A 15,466-nucleotide genomic window follows, 5' to 3' on the forward strand; every position below is an offset into this window, starting at 1 on the left:
TTATTTTATAGATAGAATTTTATATTCATATTTAGACACTGGGTTCAGCCCACACGGTTAAAGTTAGCTTTCAACATTTATTTAGCCTTTAAATAATACCAGATAAGACTTGATTTAATTGAAGATAAATATAACATAAAATATTTATGTATTTTTGACATGTTATGATGGAATGGTCGTTCAGGTTACTTTAAGGATAAAATTCGCTGCTAATGTTTAAACCCTAGATACTGCACTTAAATTTAGTTGAAACATTTGCAATATTGTACCATCTGCAAAAGGTTTATTATGCTTTGAAATGGTACTGGCTAGAGCATGGAAAAATGTACAAGACAGTTGCAACAGAAATGTAGCTGACATTATTTCAAATATAGACTTTTATGCTCATGTTTAGAACCTGGATAAACCAGTCTAATTAAGTTGACATAGTTACATGTGACCAGTCAGATTAAGTTGCCATCATTACATGTGACTAGTCAGATTAAGTTGCCATCTTTACATGTCACATGTCAGATTAAGTTGCCATCTTTACATGTGACTAGTCAGATTAAGTTGCCATCGTTACATGTCACTAGTCAGATTAAGTTGCATCTTTGCATGTCACTAGTCAGATTAAGTTGCCATCTTTACAGTGGGTTCAAGTCTAGGGCTTGGCCAATGTGGATATGTGAGAAAGCTTGCCGGTAGCTTCACGTGGGTCGGTGGTTCTTTCCCGGGTTCTTCCTCCACCGTTAATACTGGCCACCATGTATAGCCTATCTTGTGCTGAAAAATGGCGTTAAACCCTATAACAACAACAACAACAACAACAACCATCTTTACATGTGTGACCTGTCATAAGTCCTGCTAATAGCCAGTAAATGACGTGCACTGAACAGCAGGTAATGATCACAGATTCAGAAGTGTGCAGACATGGAAACAGATATTGGAGATTTAGTTGGCCATTAAAATATTGTCATTTGAATTACCATTAACATTATGATTTACGCCCAGATTACACTTTTTTGCCACTTATAATAGCAATAATTATGCTTTTACCTTGGAGATTTGGTGTTGGCATGTATGTACAGATTCCTGTCTTGTCTGTTGTCTTTGCATATACTATTTGCGCCACTATTTTGGTTTTATACGTTTACAGCAGGGTTACAAATATTCAGATTTATCATGTCTTTTCTGCCGATTCTGCATATAGTTTTGATACTAACTGTACGAGGTCTTTGTAATTATTTCAACCCTGAAACCTGAAATGTTTCCAGACAAGAGCCTTAAATACAACTGAATGGTTTACATTTCAACTTTCTTCTGCCACTTTGGTATAAATAAAGCATTATAGGATTGGAGGTTAATTTTTAACTTAACTAGTCATTGACCAGCAAAGCTTACCATATATACTCACTTATAAGTCTAGTCAAACTGCAAACAACAAAGATCCTGAGCTGCCATAGCATAATGCACCTGCATATCAGGGTGTTTTTTTTTTAAATACTGATTACTGCTAACAAACTGCACAGATCCAGCTCTGCCGGTACATTATGCAACAGTAGATGTGGTCTGTGCCGTTTGTATTGCAGTTGGATATATATATACAGTATGGGATAGCCTGTGGTCCATCATCTAATGTCCATCTGACCCTTAGCACAAGTTTGTTTCTGCTACTTGTCTTAAACTGCTTAGAGGATTGGCATGAAACTTTACACACACATTCATCCCAGTTGATTTGGTCCTAATTGAAATGGCGTCACTTGGATATCCAATATACCCTCAACAGGGGACTTCATAAGTACATTAAAATCATACAGGTTATGTAGGCATTTAATACTGACAATACCAGTAATGGTTGTTATTTTCTAGAATTGTACATACCTTTAAATGGCAATTATTCACTTTATTTTCATCCACATATATTTATATTCCTTTGGAAAGTGCTTTAGCCCACTCAGCCACCCAGGCCTTCCACTTGTTGGTCCTAAATTACAATGGTGCTGATCTGACATCCAGTAAATTTTGTTATCACTATTCTTAAATGGAAAGTCGTTTTGACATGGGAGTTATTTCTGAAAAATATCAGTACAGTAAAACCTGTTATGAGAGACTGCCCCTTCTGCCAACCAAAAGCGGTCTCTCAAGACAGGTGGTCTCTCATAAGAGGTGTGTGAAAATGGACTGGTTTTCAGGGTCAGTAGTTAGCATTGTTGAAAAATAAATAATACTTATACTCAATGTACATGTATCATATCCTTTATTCATAAATCTTGTTAAATATTGCATGCATATAATAAAATTTATATTTCAACATCACATTAATATAGACAAAAAATGAACAGTTAGATATGATGTATATATCTTATTCTGTACACTTATTCACTTGTTTTTTAAGAAATCCATTATACTTCTTTGTTGACATTTTTTACTCAGCTGTTTGGTCTGAACATGTATCTCCATTTCTGAGCAAAGAAGCAAAAGTTTGGGATCACCATGCTGTAAAGCATTTTCTTTAATCTCTTTTAAATGTTCTATGACTGTAGAATGTGAAATAACATGAGGCAGAATTTCACCAACAGATGTCTCATTGTCACTATCACTGTCTGCAGTTGGAGAAGTACCAGATTTACCTCTCTGAAGAATATCCTTCTCCCAGTCAGGCCCTGGGAATACATTAGAAGTTTCTAGACTGTGATCCATATTGGCATATTCTTCCAGTGTCATGCCATTGAGAAGAGGTTCCATTGATGGATGCACATCTTGTTCGCTCTCTTCACTCTCTGGCATTATGGCTTCAACACTTACAGAAAAGCCACACTTGGCAAAACACCTTTCAATGGTGTATGAGGACAGAGCATCCCACACAGACTTGATCCATAAAATGGCATCTAGAACAGTGACAGTCTTAGATATTTCAGTTGCTGTAGAGCGCTCATCCATTTTGGAAAGAATGTGTCGCAGCAGTTTCTTCCGATAATGAATTTTGACAGTCTGAATTATCCCTGCATCACAAGGCTGTAGTTTAGATGTTGTATTTGGGGGCAGAAAGACCAGTTTTACATTGCTAAACTGACAATCTGGGTGTGCGCTGCAGTTGTCTACAATAATTAAAATGTTCCGATTTTTCCTTTTCATTTTATTGTTGACAGTTACAAGCCATTTACTAAAGATGTCTGATGTCATCCAAGCCTTTCTGTTGGATTCATAGGCAACACCCACAGATCTTAAATTAAATGACCTAAAACAACTTGGGTTGCGCGATTTGCCTATAATTAATGGGTCCAGTTTTTCTCCAGTTGCACTACATGCTAACAATAGTGTCAACCTCTCCTTTGCTTTTTTCCCTCCTTTGCGAACATCATCTTTCACCACTAGGGACCTGTCAGGAAGTCCTCTGTAAAAGAGGACTGTTTCATCAGCATTAAAAATATCACATAGGTTATACCCTTCTGTGATGGTCAGTAGTCTTTTTTTCCAGTCATCAACTGTCTGTAAATTCACATCAGCTGATTCTCCACTGAGCACACTTGCTGTGATATTGTATCTATTTTTGAAGCTCTCCAGCCATCCGTTTGATGCAGCAAAGTCATCATAATTCAGTTCTGCTGAGACAATTATTGCCTTTTCCTGAATCAACTTTCCACTTACTGGTATGTTTTTACTCCTTGCAACACAAAACCACTCCCATACTCACTCATTCAGATCTCCGTAAATTGTCCGTCGTGCCGTGGCATATTTCCACTGTGCTTGTGCACCTTTCTGCCATTCGTTTCTAATGGACTCCTTGTCTTTGATTACATTTTGAACTTGCGTTTTACCGACGCTTAGGCTGACTGCTATTTTGCGAGCAGTCTTCCCTTTTTCATTTCTTTCAATGACATAAATCCTTTCTTCCAGTGTTAAAATTTTCTTTTTTTCAGCGGAGGTTCTGCCATTGTTATTAGTGTTGACGTTATAAAGACTATTGGTTTTGATCAGGTTTTGGGGAAATGTGGAATAAATATATATTATGTACCAATGAATGAAACCAAAAGACATAATTAACTCATCAAGAAAGAATACATTTATTCTGAGATGAAGTTTAAATCAACAGCGTTATAGCTAGTTAAACAAAGGTTGCAACCATCTGCACCCAGGTAAACAGACGGTGGCTTTGTGAAACACTAACAAAAGAAATAAAAAATAATTTTAAAAAAATCCGGAAATGATTCACACTTACTAGTATTAAAGACAATGAGCTCATTCACCCTCCAGGCATTATGGATTAACTGGAAGGACAAACGATGTACTCAAACCTACACTGAAGTCCTTTCAAACGATTTCTCACTGGGACATAAGGACTACCGGCGTTTTGTGAGTTTTCATAAAGATAAAGAAGAAATACAAACCTCTAAATTGACTGCGTATATCCATCATTACTCCCTTTGATGTTACTCTTACTGGCTATTCACATGACTTTGGCACTACAATGGCAGTTTTTGACATGTACTTTAGTCTGGTTTACTGCAGTTTACAAATGACACCGTACGCTGGAGTTGTAAATTTCACAAAACTGGTACTGTAGCAAGACAAATTCTTTTTAAATAGAGCAATCTTTACTATTTTGGAGCAATCTTTACTATTTATGCAGTCTTTGTTACAAAGGATTAAATGATGGTTAGAGGTGTTTATCTCGATATATGGTTGTTCAACTGTAGTGTTATTTAATGTGCACTTTGTTTGCATACTACATTTATCCTGAGCTCTAGTGTTTACAAAGGATTAAGTTAAGGTCAGTGGTGTCAATGTGTTTATTTTTTTTGGCGATGCGGTCGTTCATAGCAGTGTCAAAATGCATATTTTGCCAAGAAGTTGCGGTCGCTGGTTGCGTTCAGCAGGTGGTCGTTCATAACAGAGCGTTTATATAGTAAAATCGATCCGTGCATTATGATTGTGGTCGGAAATGACAGAAGGTCGTTCATAGCAGAGGTCGCTCATGACAGGTTTTACTGTAATGGTTTCAACATTAAGCAGTTTAAAAGGAAGAAATGGTTTTATCATTTAATTTCTGGAACTTCTTTTAGTGACGGGGCCCCGAGTGGCCGAGTGGTCTAAAGCGCTCTCCGTTATGGATCATTGCCATCTCACCTCTGTCTGTGAGGGTTCGAGTCTCCGATTCGGCCAATGTGGGTATGTGAGAAAGCTTGCCAGTAGCTTCTCGTGGGTCGGTGGTTCTTTCCGGGGTTTTCCCGGGTTCTTCCTCCACCATTAATACTGGCCGCCATGTATAGCCTATCGTGTGCTGAAAAATGGCATTAAACCCTACAACAACAACAACAACTTTTAGCCCAGTAGAACATCAGTTCCTCTGAGGGACTCTTGTTTCTTAGAAACTAAATAGTTTATTGAATATATGCTAAATTAGGTATTTCAGCCAAGTTTCATTCGGTAGACATTGAATTCCTTAATTGAACCTTTAAAGTATGTCACTTTATTGGCCATGAATTGACTCCATGAAAACACCTGGCAGACCAATAAAAAAGACATATTTAAATTGCCAGGTTTGTTCTCTTAATTGACATGAATTGCCATCTGGAAATTTTGATAGCCGACAGCAATATTTGGCAGTTGCTGATGCCAGCATGAATATGGAAGAATTTGCAAATTCTTCATTATATGTATTCAAATGCACGAAAAAGAAATGCTGATGGATTTTTCTACTTTCCCTTAGTATATAAACACACGTGATGAAAAAATGTATGCACATGGTTTCATGTTTGGGACACATTGGTGCAACAGTGCGTGGAATACACAGTTACAAGAATTAGGGATGAAATTTGAGAAAAAATTACTTGACATTTTGCCAGACTGCAAAGAATAAACTGTAGTACTATACTAAGAAATTGTATACATGCTTAGAATTAGTCATGAAACCGTCTTTAGCGCTTTGCATGTAAATGCAGCATGACAGCAACATGTGATGGAAAGCAGAATTGTTGTATTTGTTCAGGTCAGTTCATCATGACTACAGCATGTATATTCAGCATGACAGTAATTTATGAAGGAAATCAGCATGGGTGATTATTAATGCTGGAAATCTACAGTATTAACAGCAGAGACGCAATGTTTGAACAGCATTAAGTCCAGTATGTCACTTTAATTGCATTTCTGCAATTCTCCAAAGAACATACCACAATGAAAGTGATAGGTAACTGATATAATCCTTTGTTATTTATCTAAATCTTGGAGATTTAGTCCCAACCAATAACACTGTTTAAACTTTTGAGGCATATTATTATTTATACTGTTGTAAGAATTACATCTTGAGTACTGTATATATTCATAAGATGAGTCAACTGCAAACTGCACAGACCCCGATCTGCCTGTGCATAATGTGCTGGCAGGTCTGGGTCTGTGCAGTTTTTAAGGAGTAATCATTAGAACAAAACAGCATAGACCCTGATCTGCATGCACATAATGCTTTAGCAGATCAGGATATTTGCTGTTTGCAGTTTGACTCGACTTATATGGCAGTATATACAGTAATTACTGAGTAGAGAAGGCTTATTTCTTTTTCTTCTTCAAGTAATCTGTCATTTTTTCTCTGTAAACATCTAAGTACTACATGGCAGAAAATTAATTGACTTACTTATCCTGAATTAAATAAACTCCGTTAAAGTAATACCAAGTAAAAGTGAGTAATCAGTAAGTAAAATTGCAGTAGAAAAACTTGTATTAAGTAAACAGTAATTACAGAGTCATGTTTTATTTTTCATGCCTGACTTAAGATATCAGTAAACATATTTGGATGTAAATTAGATCTATCTATTATTTCTACTTGATTACCATCTTATTCTTATTCTCTGTCTTTGCTGGTAGTCTTTGCACTATAAGAAAAATTGATTTTGACCGTGGAGCTGGCGGATGTGTGATAATAAAACTGGTGTGTAATACAGTTTGATGGTCTGTTGCTTTGGGCATGAAATATTCAGTTATCTGTCTGAAACAAGATAGGTGAGAACATGCACTGTGGAAATATGACACATGTGTTGATGTCCTTTATCCAAGTTTCAGGTCATACAAAAAGTAATTAATCTTCTCACTGTTCAAATCAGATAATCTTTTTCCAGAATATCTTGTCAGGCGCCATTGATCCAATTTTTGCAAAATAAATAATTACTTTTTTTGTTCAGATAAATTATGTGTAAATGAATGCTATCACTTTTCCAGAATATCTTGTCAAGAAAATTGTCTGGTATGCCTGCACTTCTGTGCCAGTCAAAAGTGTAATGGATTAATTAAGTGCACAAAGGTAGATGTGTTAGATGTGCCCTTGCAGCTGAGTCATCATTTCGGTAAGAGTGACATCACACATGTAGTACAACCACTTGTGGAGTCAAAAGAATGGTGACTGCAAATAGAATTGATAGGCCTCAGTTCTGAAACTTTAATGTCCAGTACATAGGAAAGGATATATTGAAAGTAAAATTTATTTGGCCCTCTTCATACACTAGTTCATTACTAGAAATTGTTAATATAAGGCAACAGAGTGCTGAAAATATGATGCCCTCTTAGAGAAATAAAAAATCTTAAGATTTAATTTCCTGCCAGTCTTATATTGCCTTCTCGTTTTCAGTCCAAAAAATATCTTTAAGGAAACCAACTTTGGTACTGATGCAAACTTGATGCAGTAATTGGTCCAGATCATGAACAAATTATGTTCAGAACTGAAATGTGTGTTTAAAACTCTTCTAATACATGGTCTATTATACAAAAATAGGAAGTAATGTTTGTATACTAAATCAAGATATTGCTTTGTCACATGAAACTTCTAATTTCGTAATGGTATTAAGGTACTCAGCATTAAGAGGTTAGTGTTAGGACTGGTCAGCCTGGTGTCAGGATAATGTGACTGAGTGGAACATGATGCTGCATGCCCACTGCATTATGCCTCAGTGCTAGACAGCACTATAAACTGCTATACTGCAGACATTGTATGACTGATCATTTTTTAAGGCTACTTCAAAAATCCTAATCACACACACACACACAGTGCATGCCATTGCAATTTGTTTATAAAGTGCATGATTTCGAGGCAACAGCTGACTGTAATTTATTTGAGTTCATGACATAATAGTTTATGTACTTGCTTATAAGTCGAGTCAGGCTGCAAACAGCATAGATCCAGATCTGCCATAGCATAATGTGCCTATAGATCAGGGTTTTTGTTGTTTGTTCTACTGACCACTCCTAACAAACTGCACAGACCAAGATCTGCTGGTGCATTATGTGGTGCCAGATCTGGATCTGTGCAGTTTGCAGTAGGACTCATCTTAGAAGTGAGTATGTATGGTGACCTTCCAATTCTTTGGTCCATTCAAGAATCTTCCATTGATAGGCATACTTAATTTTCAGTAGTTCCCTAAAAATGGAGTTTTGATTTGGATGGATTACTTGATGCAAAATTGCTTCAGTTGCAAGGATTCTTGAAACCTTTCTTTGAAATATAAGTTTATGATATTTTTCTGCAGAAGGTATTTGACCTGGCCCCTGTGAATGTTGCACCAAGGATAAATATCACAAAAAAGTGTTGTTATTTTCTGTCTCTTAACATCCCACGTGAAAAAGTCTGATAACTTGTTAAAAGCAAAACTTATTCACATTAAAATGAACAGTGTTAATGTCAATGCAAAAACAGTGTAGAAATTGAGGGCTTAAACTGTTAAACTTCAATTTTCTAGAGTTAGAAAACCTGGTCTCTTATTGTATATTTATCTAGGGCCATGTAATTAAGAGGTTGCAACTTGCTCCCTTCATTTAAAAAATATTTCATGATTTGGACCCATTTTTAGCATCAAACTAATTTTTTAGACTTAAGAGGTTTAAGATTTTTTTCTGTATTTGTAGCAGCAAACTATGCAATGCACAAAACAAGATAAATACTAGTGCTTGCAAATGGTGTAGCATATACTGGACTTTTCCATGTATAAATAAATCATCATATAGGCTACCTAGATCCAGATCTGCTGTACATAATGTGCCAACAGATATGAGTCTGCTTTGTTTTGCATATGATTTAATGTTAAAAGTATGATCCTGATCTGCCAATGCAGTATGGGTGCTCATTAGAAAAGGGTCATTGCTGTATGTAAATATATGCTCAGCACAACACGTCACTATTGATTGCTGACTCATTATTGATCTCTGACACTCCACAGGTTTTACAGGTTCTAAAGGCAATTCCAGATTTTGCATGCAGCTGATAATGTCATCCATTGCAGAATTTTTTTTCCAACTTGATATTGCCAAGTAGTGGAAAATTTCACTTGCCCAGGTTGAGAAATAACCATCACCACATGTCAGCTACATTGAAGTAGGCTAAATGAGATTTGGAGCTGGTAACAATACTGAAATTTTGAATTGGGCTCTATTTGGCTTTTAATTAGGTTATTTCTCTTTGAATGCAACTCATTTTTCATTCAGTGTACATGTATATTTTACCACAGATGCATATATATATATATATATATATATATATATATATATATATATATATGTGTGTGTGTGTGTGTGTGTGTGTATTTGTACATGAGAGATCCCCAATTTTTAATTTGACCCCCCAGTTTTGACTGCAAGGCTTTACATAGAGCCTACCATACAGTCAGTAGACTTCTGGCAGTGGAACAAGATCACCTATCTTGTCAGCACACTGTCATGTGCAGTTCATATCAATGATGAGACCAATGTCAGAATTGCTAAAACAGGTGTGGACTTTGGCAGGCTATGTGCAATAGCATGGAAGCACAGAGGCATCAGTCTGTAAACAAGACTTAACATCTGCGAAGCCATTGTGTTGCATACCCTGCTTTATGCATGCAAAACCTGGACAGTATACTGACGCCATGCCAAAAAGCTGAACCATTTTCACATGTGCTGCCTGAAGAAACTGATGAGGATAAGATGTCAGGACAGGGTCCCAGACACTGAGGTTCTCATATGAGCAAATATTCCAAGCATCCACACTCTGCTGATGAAATCCCAAATGAGATGGGCAGTCCACATCATCAGGATGTCAGAAGAGCAATTACCAAAGAAGATCTGCACCAAGCTGCAGGAGGGAAAGCAGTCTCAGGGTGCTCAGAAGAAATGCTTAAAAGATTTCCACAAGTTATCTTTGAAGCACTTCAACATTGACCCCGAGTCTTGGAAATGTCTTGCACAGGATAGCTCTACCCAGTAGCTTCATCCATGCTGCGGCCATAGACCTTGAATGGAGGAACATTGTAGAGGCAGTACAGAAGTGTGATCAGTGTAAATCTCATAACTGCAGCACAGTCTCTGTTGATCAAACAAACCCAAAAGGAGTCTCCTTTCAAGTGTGCTATGGACAGTTCAGAGCACAAATTGGCCTAATAAACCCACTCACATTCTCATAAAAACCAAACCAGTTAATGATGTTATCACTATATTGGAATCCTCTCAAGACTGAATTATTTTTGTTGTCCTGAATTTTTCCTTCTTTCATATCACCTTTTTATCCCCAGTGAACCAAAACCTTATAACCGAGTACTGAAACTAATTTTTGATCCCAAATTTAAATTTTACACTTAAAATCTAATTTAAAACTGAAATTTATTTCAAACTTTGAAAGATATTTTTGCAGCTAAATTGCTGACACATAATTAGGTTAGCAAGTACTGTAGTGGCTGATCTTTGAGACAAAGACCTGAAAAATGTCCCAAGGGCATATTAGGCTAAAACAATGCTTTATTTTCATGCTGGCACAGATTACAGCTGACAATAGTCTAATCAGCAATCTTTGTACCATGCAACTTAAATAACTAAACTATTTAAGAAAGAGTTGTTTAACTGCTTATTATCTAACTGTGATTGATGCTGTTCATTTGTTTAAATGATCAACAGAATTTTGTCCACTTGTTTTTTTTTTTATATTAAATATCAGGGCTTTATGAACCACGTACAAGAAATGGAGTCATTAACACAAGCCATGTGCCTTCTTCAAGAAAGACTCTTGAACTTGTGAAGGTTATGAATTATGCTGAATATTGAAACATTGTGGTGTATCATTCATTATTCTAGATGTCTTCTAATATTGTTATAAAAGTATCTCATTCCTCAGATGATTCTTGTGATGAGGACTGTATTCCTGTGTGGATCATCAGATGTATCTATTTATTGTGACAGGATGTGATTTTCAGAACGAACATAATATTATTCGGCTGTTTCTTCATTAAATACACGTATTTAAAAAATAACTGGCACTCTTACACAGACACAGATGTTCTTATAATTACAATGTCTCTCTCTTGTTGCACAAGCACTCGGAGAAAGACTTTTTAGTTTTACATCTGCATAAACCTCAGTAAACTGAAAATTACATAAAACTGAAACATTTTTGGGCCCCTAGAGTTTTGGGGTTTTAGGTGTTTTACTAGATGTATCCATCTATCCATCCATCTTCATTGGGCTAAATTTTCATGGGTTTTTTGTGTGTGTGTATTGCTGGGTGGGGGGTTCTTGTGTACTTAATTGAAGGTTTTGCCTGTCAACATGTGCTTAGTTTAGGTATTTAACAAATGTCTACAAACCAAACTATGCAAACAGTATCAAAGAGAGTCAAAGCAGCCCAACAACATGAAGCCAATTGATTATTTAAGTGTATAATATTTTTCTTACAATGCTGTCCATGAAGTTGAACCATTCTTGGCAACCATCAAGTGTTAAAGTTCAACTTAGAACCCAGTCAGCTCGGATAATGTTATCAGTCCAAATGTGAACTAATAAATGACCAGCTGCCCCTTACTCGGTGGACTTAGCAAGCAATGCCAGTATCTTTTTTTGTATTCAGAGGCTATCAAAGTGTGAAGATTGGACTGTGTGTGTGTGTGTGTGTGTGTATATATATATATATATATATATATATATATATATATATATATATATATATATATATATATGTATGTATATATATAAAATGTATTAAGTGCTCAACAGTTCAAAAAGCTTATACTGTACCTGAGTGTTGCTGTCCATGCCACCTAGTCAGTTTAGCCCCAGTAGAAAAAAAAACATTCTTGTCATGATGTGCAGCTTCTTTACAGAACTAGGTCATGGTTTTCTTGGCATAATGGTAAACCACCAGAGGGAAAAATAGGTTTATGGTGTCTTACTCATCTTGCACTAGTAACTTCATTGTTAATAGAGTTACCAAAAGTACTTAATAATAATAATAATAATAATAATAATAATAATGCTTTATTTATAGAGGGTGACTCATTAGTCAAGGACTATTCTCCCTTGAGGCCCTTTTAATGAGAGTATAATAATGCACATTATATGAAGATAGCAATAATTAGTGTTTATTTTAACATGTTTAGTATTAAAATACTAAATTCCATTATCTATTAGAAACACATACATGCTCATGATATCTTTTCTTAAATACTCTCATATTTTCAGCAGATTTTACATGTAGTGGAACCTTATTCCATAGAACTGTACCAGAGTATTGAAAACTCTTTTTAAATTGCTCTGTTCTTTGTTTTGGTATTAGAAGGTTTCCATGTGATATTGATCTCAACTGGTATTGTGTTGAAAAAGGCCTGAATAAGTCCTGAAGATACTCTGTTGCAGTTCCATGTAGACATTTATATGAAAGAACTGCCTTGTGAAAATCTATCCTCTCATATATTGTGAAACATTTGAGTTCTGTAAATAATGCTTTTGAGGGATGATCAACAGATGCATCTAAAATTACACGTGCTGCTCGTTTCTGAAGTTTATAAATCCTGTCAAGCTCAGATTTAGCACAGTTTCCCCATACATTAGAACAATAATCCATTGTTGGAAGAATATATGACTTGTAGTATAGATTGCGAGTTTCCATAGGTAAATATTTCTTGATTCTGCTGAGAAGGGCAATTCTGGATGACAGTGTTTTACAGAGCTTATCAATATGGTCATTCCATAATAAATTATTATCTACAGACACACCTACAAGCCTTTCATGTTGGACATTTTCTAATGGATGATTATTTATTGCAAGAGATAGTTTTGGGTTCCCTGACTTGTGTAGCTTTTGTGATGTCCCCAAAATCATACGTTTTGTTTTACCTTCCTTAATTACCATCCTATTTTGTTGTGCCAATTTTGGAATCTAATAAGGTCTGAGTTTAATAACTTGGATAACTTCAGTATCAGAACTAGATGTATACAAGGTTGCATCATCTGCAAACAAATCTGTGTTTATGGATTCATTATTTAATGGTAGATCATTGATATAGATAAGGAAGAGGAGAGGTCCCAAAACTGAGCCTTGAGGGACTCCTGAATGAATAGTGCGAGTTTGAGAGCCAATATTGACAATGCTTACTTGTTGAGACCTTTGGTTTAGGTATGATCTAAACCAGTTTAAAGAAGGATTGTCAAACCTGTAAAAGTTCAACTTTGCAGCAGAATTTCATGATCAACAAGATCAAAGGCTTTCTAGAAGTCAAGGAAAACAATCCCAGTCATATGTCCATTATCCAATTCCTTCGGCCAAAGAACAATTAATTTGGTAAGTTCTGTTGGCATGAGTGATACTTTCTAAATCCTGATTGTACTTTATGAAATAGAGAGTATGTTTCAAAAAATGTATAGACCTGAATGGCTACATGCTTTTCAAATAGTTTTGACAATACAGGTAGAATTGATATTGGTCTATAATTTCCTGGATCCTCCTTTTCTCCTTTCTTAAAGATAGGTGTAACCTTTGCACATTTCAGTGTTTCTGGAAAATTACCACTCATTATACTTAAATTTATTATATGCGTTAGTGACTTTGTTATTACTGGTGCAGCAGTTTTAAGAATTCGTGGACCAGTACCATCCAGTCCAGAGGATTTATTAATATTAACCTTAATTAAAATATCAAAAACATCAGCTTCACTAACATTAGTTATTGAAAAATAATTATCATCAGGAATTTTCGCTCTTATAAATAACAGAAGAGCATCAAGTTCAATTGGGATGTGTTGAATATTTAGGTTGAATACTTGCAGACCTCTTTTGAAGAGGCCAAATACATGACAATTTTGATCAGAGGATTGATTTTCAGACAAGGTAGTATGCAATGTATTGTTTTTAGACTTGACAGATTTCTTTACATTGCCTTGATTATTTACATAAACACATGAAGAAGATAACATACAAGATCCATCTGTTGTACCATGACCACATGTAGTGGATATGAGAATGTTCAATATGAGATTGATTTACATACATACAAGAAGACATTGATATATTAGACACTTGAGGAGCCTCAGAGGGAAAAGTAACTTGAACAGTATCACATAGTTGTTTACATGTTAACAAGTTGCACTTTGTACACAAATCAGATAGTGCCTGAAACCCGTTTATAGAATTATTGTTGTTGTTGTTGTAGGGTTTAACGCCATTTTTCAGCACAAGATAGGCTATACATGGCGGCCAGTATTAATGGTGGAGGAAGAACCAGGGAAATCCCCAGAAAGAACCACCGACCCTTGAGAAGCTACTGGCAAGCTTTCTCACATACCCACATTGGCCGAATCCGAGACTCGAACCTACGCAGACAGAGATGAGATGGCAGTGATCCGTAACGGAAAGCACGTTAGACCACTCGGCCACTCGGGGCCCCTTTTATAGAATTATAATTATTACATTGAAAAGTATACACATATTCTAATGCATTTTGTTGCTGGATATGTGTTGCATAGGCCTGTACATCATAGCCTTCTACCTATTGGTATGTGCACAACTTTTGCTTATGCCCTAGTTCGTTACAAAGATGGCAACGAATTTGTTTTCCAAGCAGACACCGCAGTTTTAGTTGCCTGCCATAATTTAAGTTGAAAGCATTGTTTGTTTATATAACTTGCGAAGCATATTACCCTGCCTTGAAGAACCACTAATGGGAAAATGGGTCAAAGTGACATTCTTTCCATGCATGATGGAGTTAATTTTTGTGAATCTTGGCAGTAAAGTTTGTATTCCTTGAAGATCTGGTTGAGCCATGGTATGTTCATGAAAGAAAGTCACAGTGACCTACTTTTGATACACTAATAAGTTAATTTGTTATTTGCAGGTTATCATATCCATTGGTAAAGTTAATCCATGAGATAAAATATGTGGTTGGAAAATGTAAACAAGTGAACCCCAGAGCCTACCCCAACTCTCCCAACAATAGTTCAAAATGAAAGAACAGAAATTTAGAGCACTAGTACATTATTCATCTGGATGAGACACAAGTTGAATAAATGTTAACCATCCAGTTGATGCAGGCATCCTTTCACTCATTAGTTATCAGAAGCATGCAGAGTCAGGTGCCTTACCATAGGACACAACATTCATTGGCATGTAGGATTCAAAACCATAACCAGCATACAGGGATGCACTTAATCTGATTAAAATCCGATCTTTACTGCTCTACATGAAGATTTGAGTGATCACTTTGGGGTCATTT

General features: G+C 36.0%; 1 protein-coding gene across 1 annotated transcript in view; it reads left to right on the top strand.

Annotated features, from left to right (window-relative positions):
• The window catches only part of LOC149804353 (fasciculation and elongation protein zeta-2-like), a 94,940-nt gene that overhangs the window by 66,660 nt on the left and 12,814 nt on the right, over positions 1–15,466 (top strand). The gene's annotated exons all lie outside the window — the stretch shown is intronic.

Source organism: Sinohyriopsis cumingii, chromosome 2 (assembly GCF_028554795.1).
Source record: "Sinohyriopsis cumingii isolate HCF-2022 chromosome 2, ASM2855479v2, whole genome shotgun sequence".
In the NCBI taxonomy this organism is placed as follows: domain Eukaryota; kingdom Metazoa; phylum Mollusca; class Bivalvia; order Unionida; family Unionidae; genus Sinohyriopsis; species Sinohyriopsis cumingii.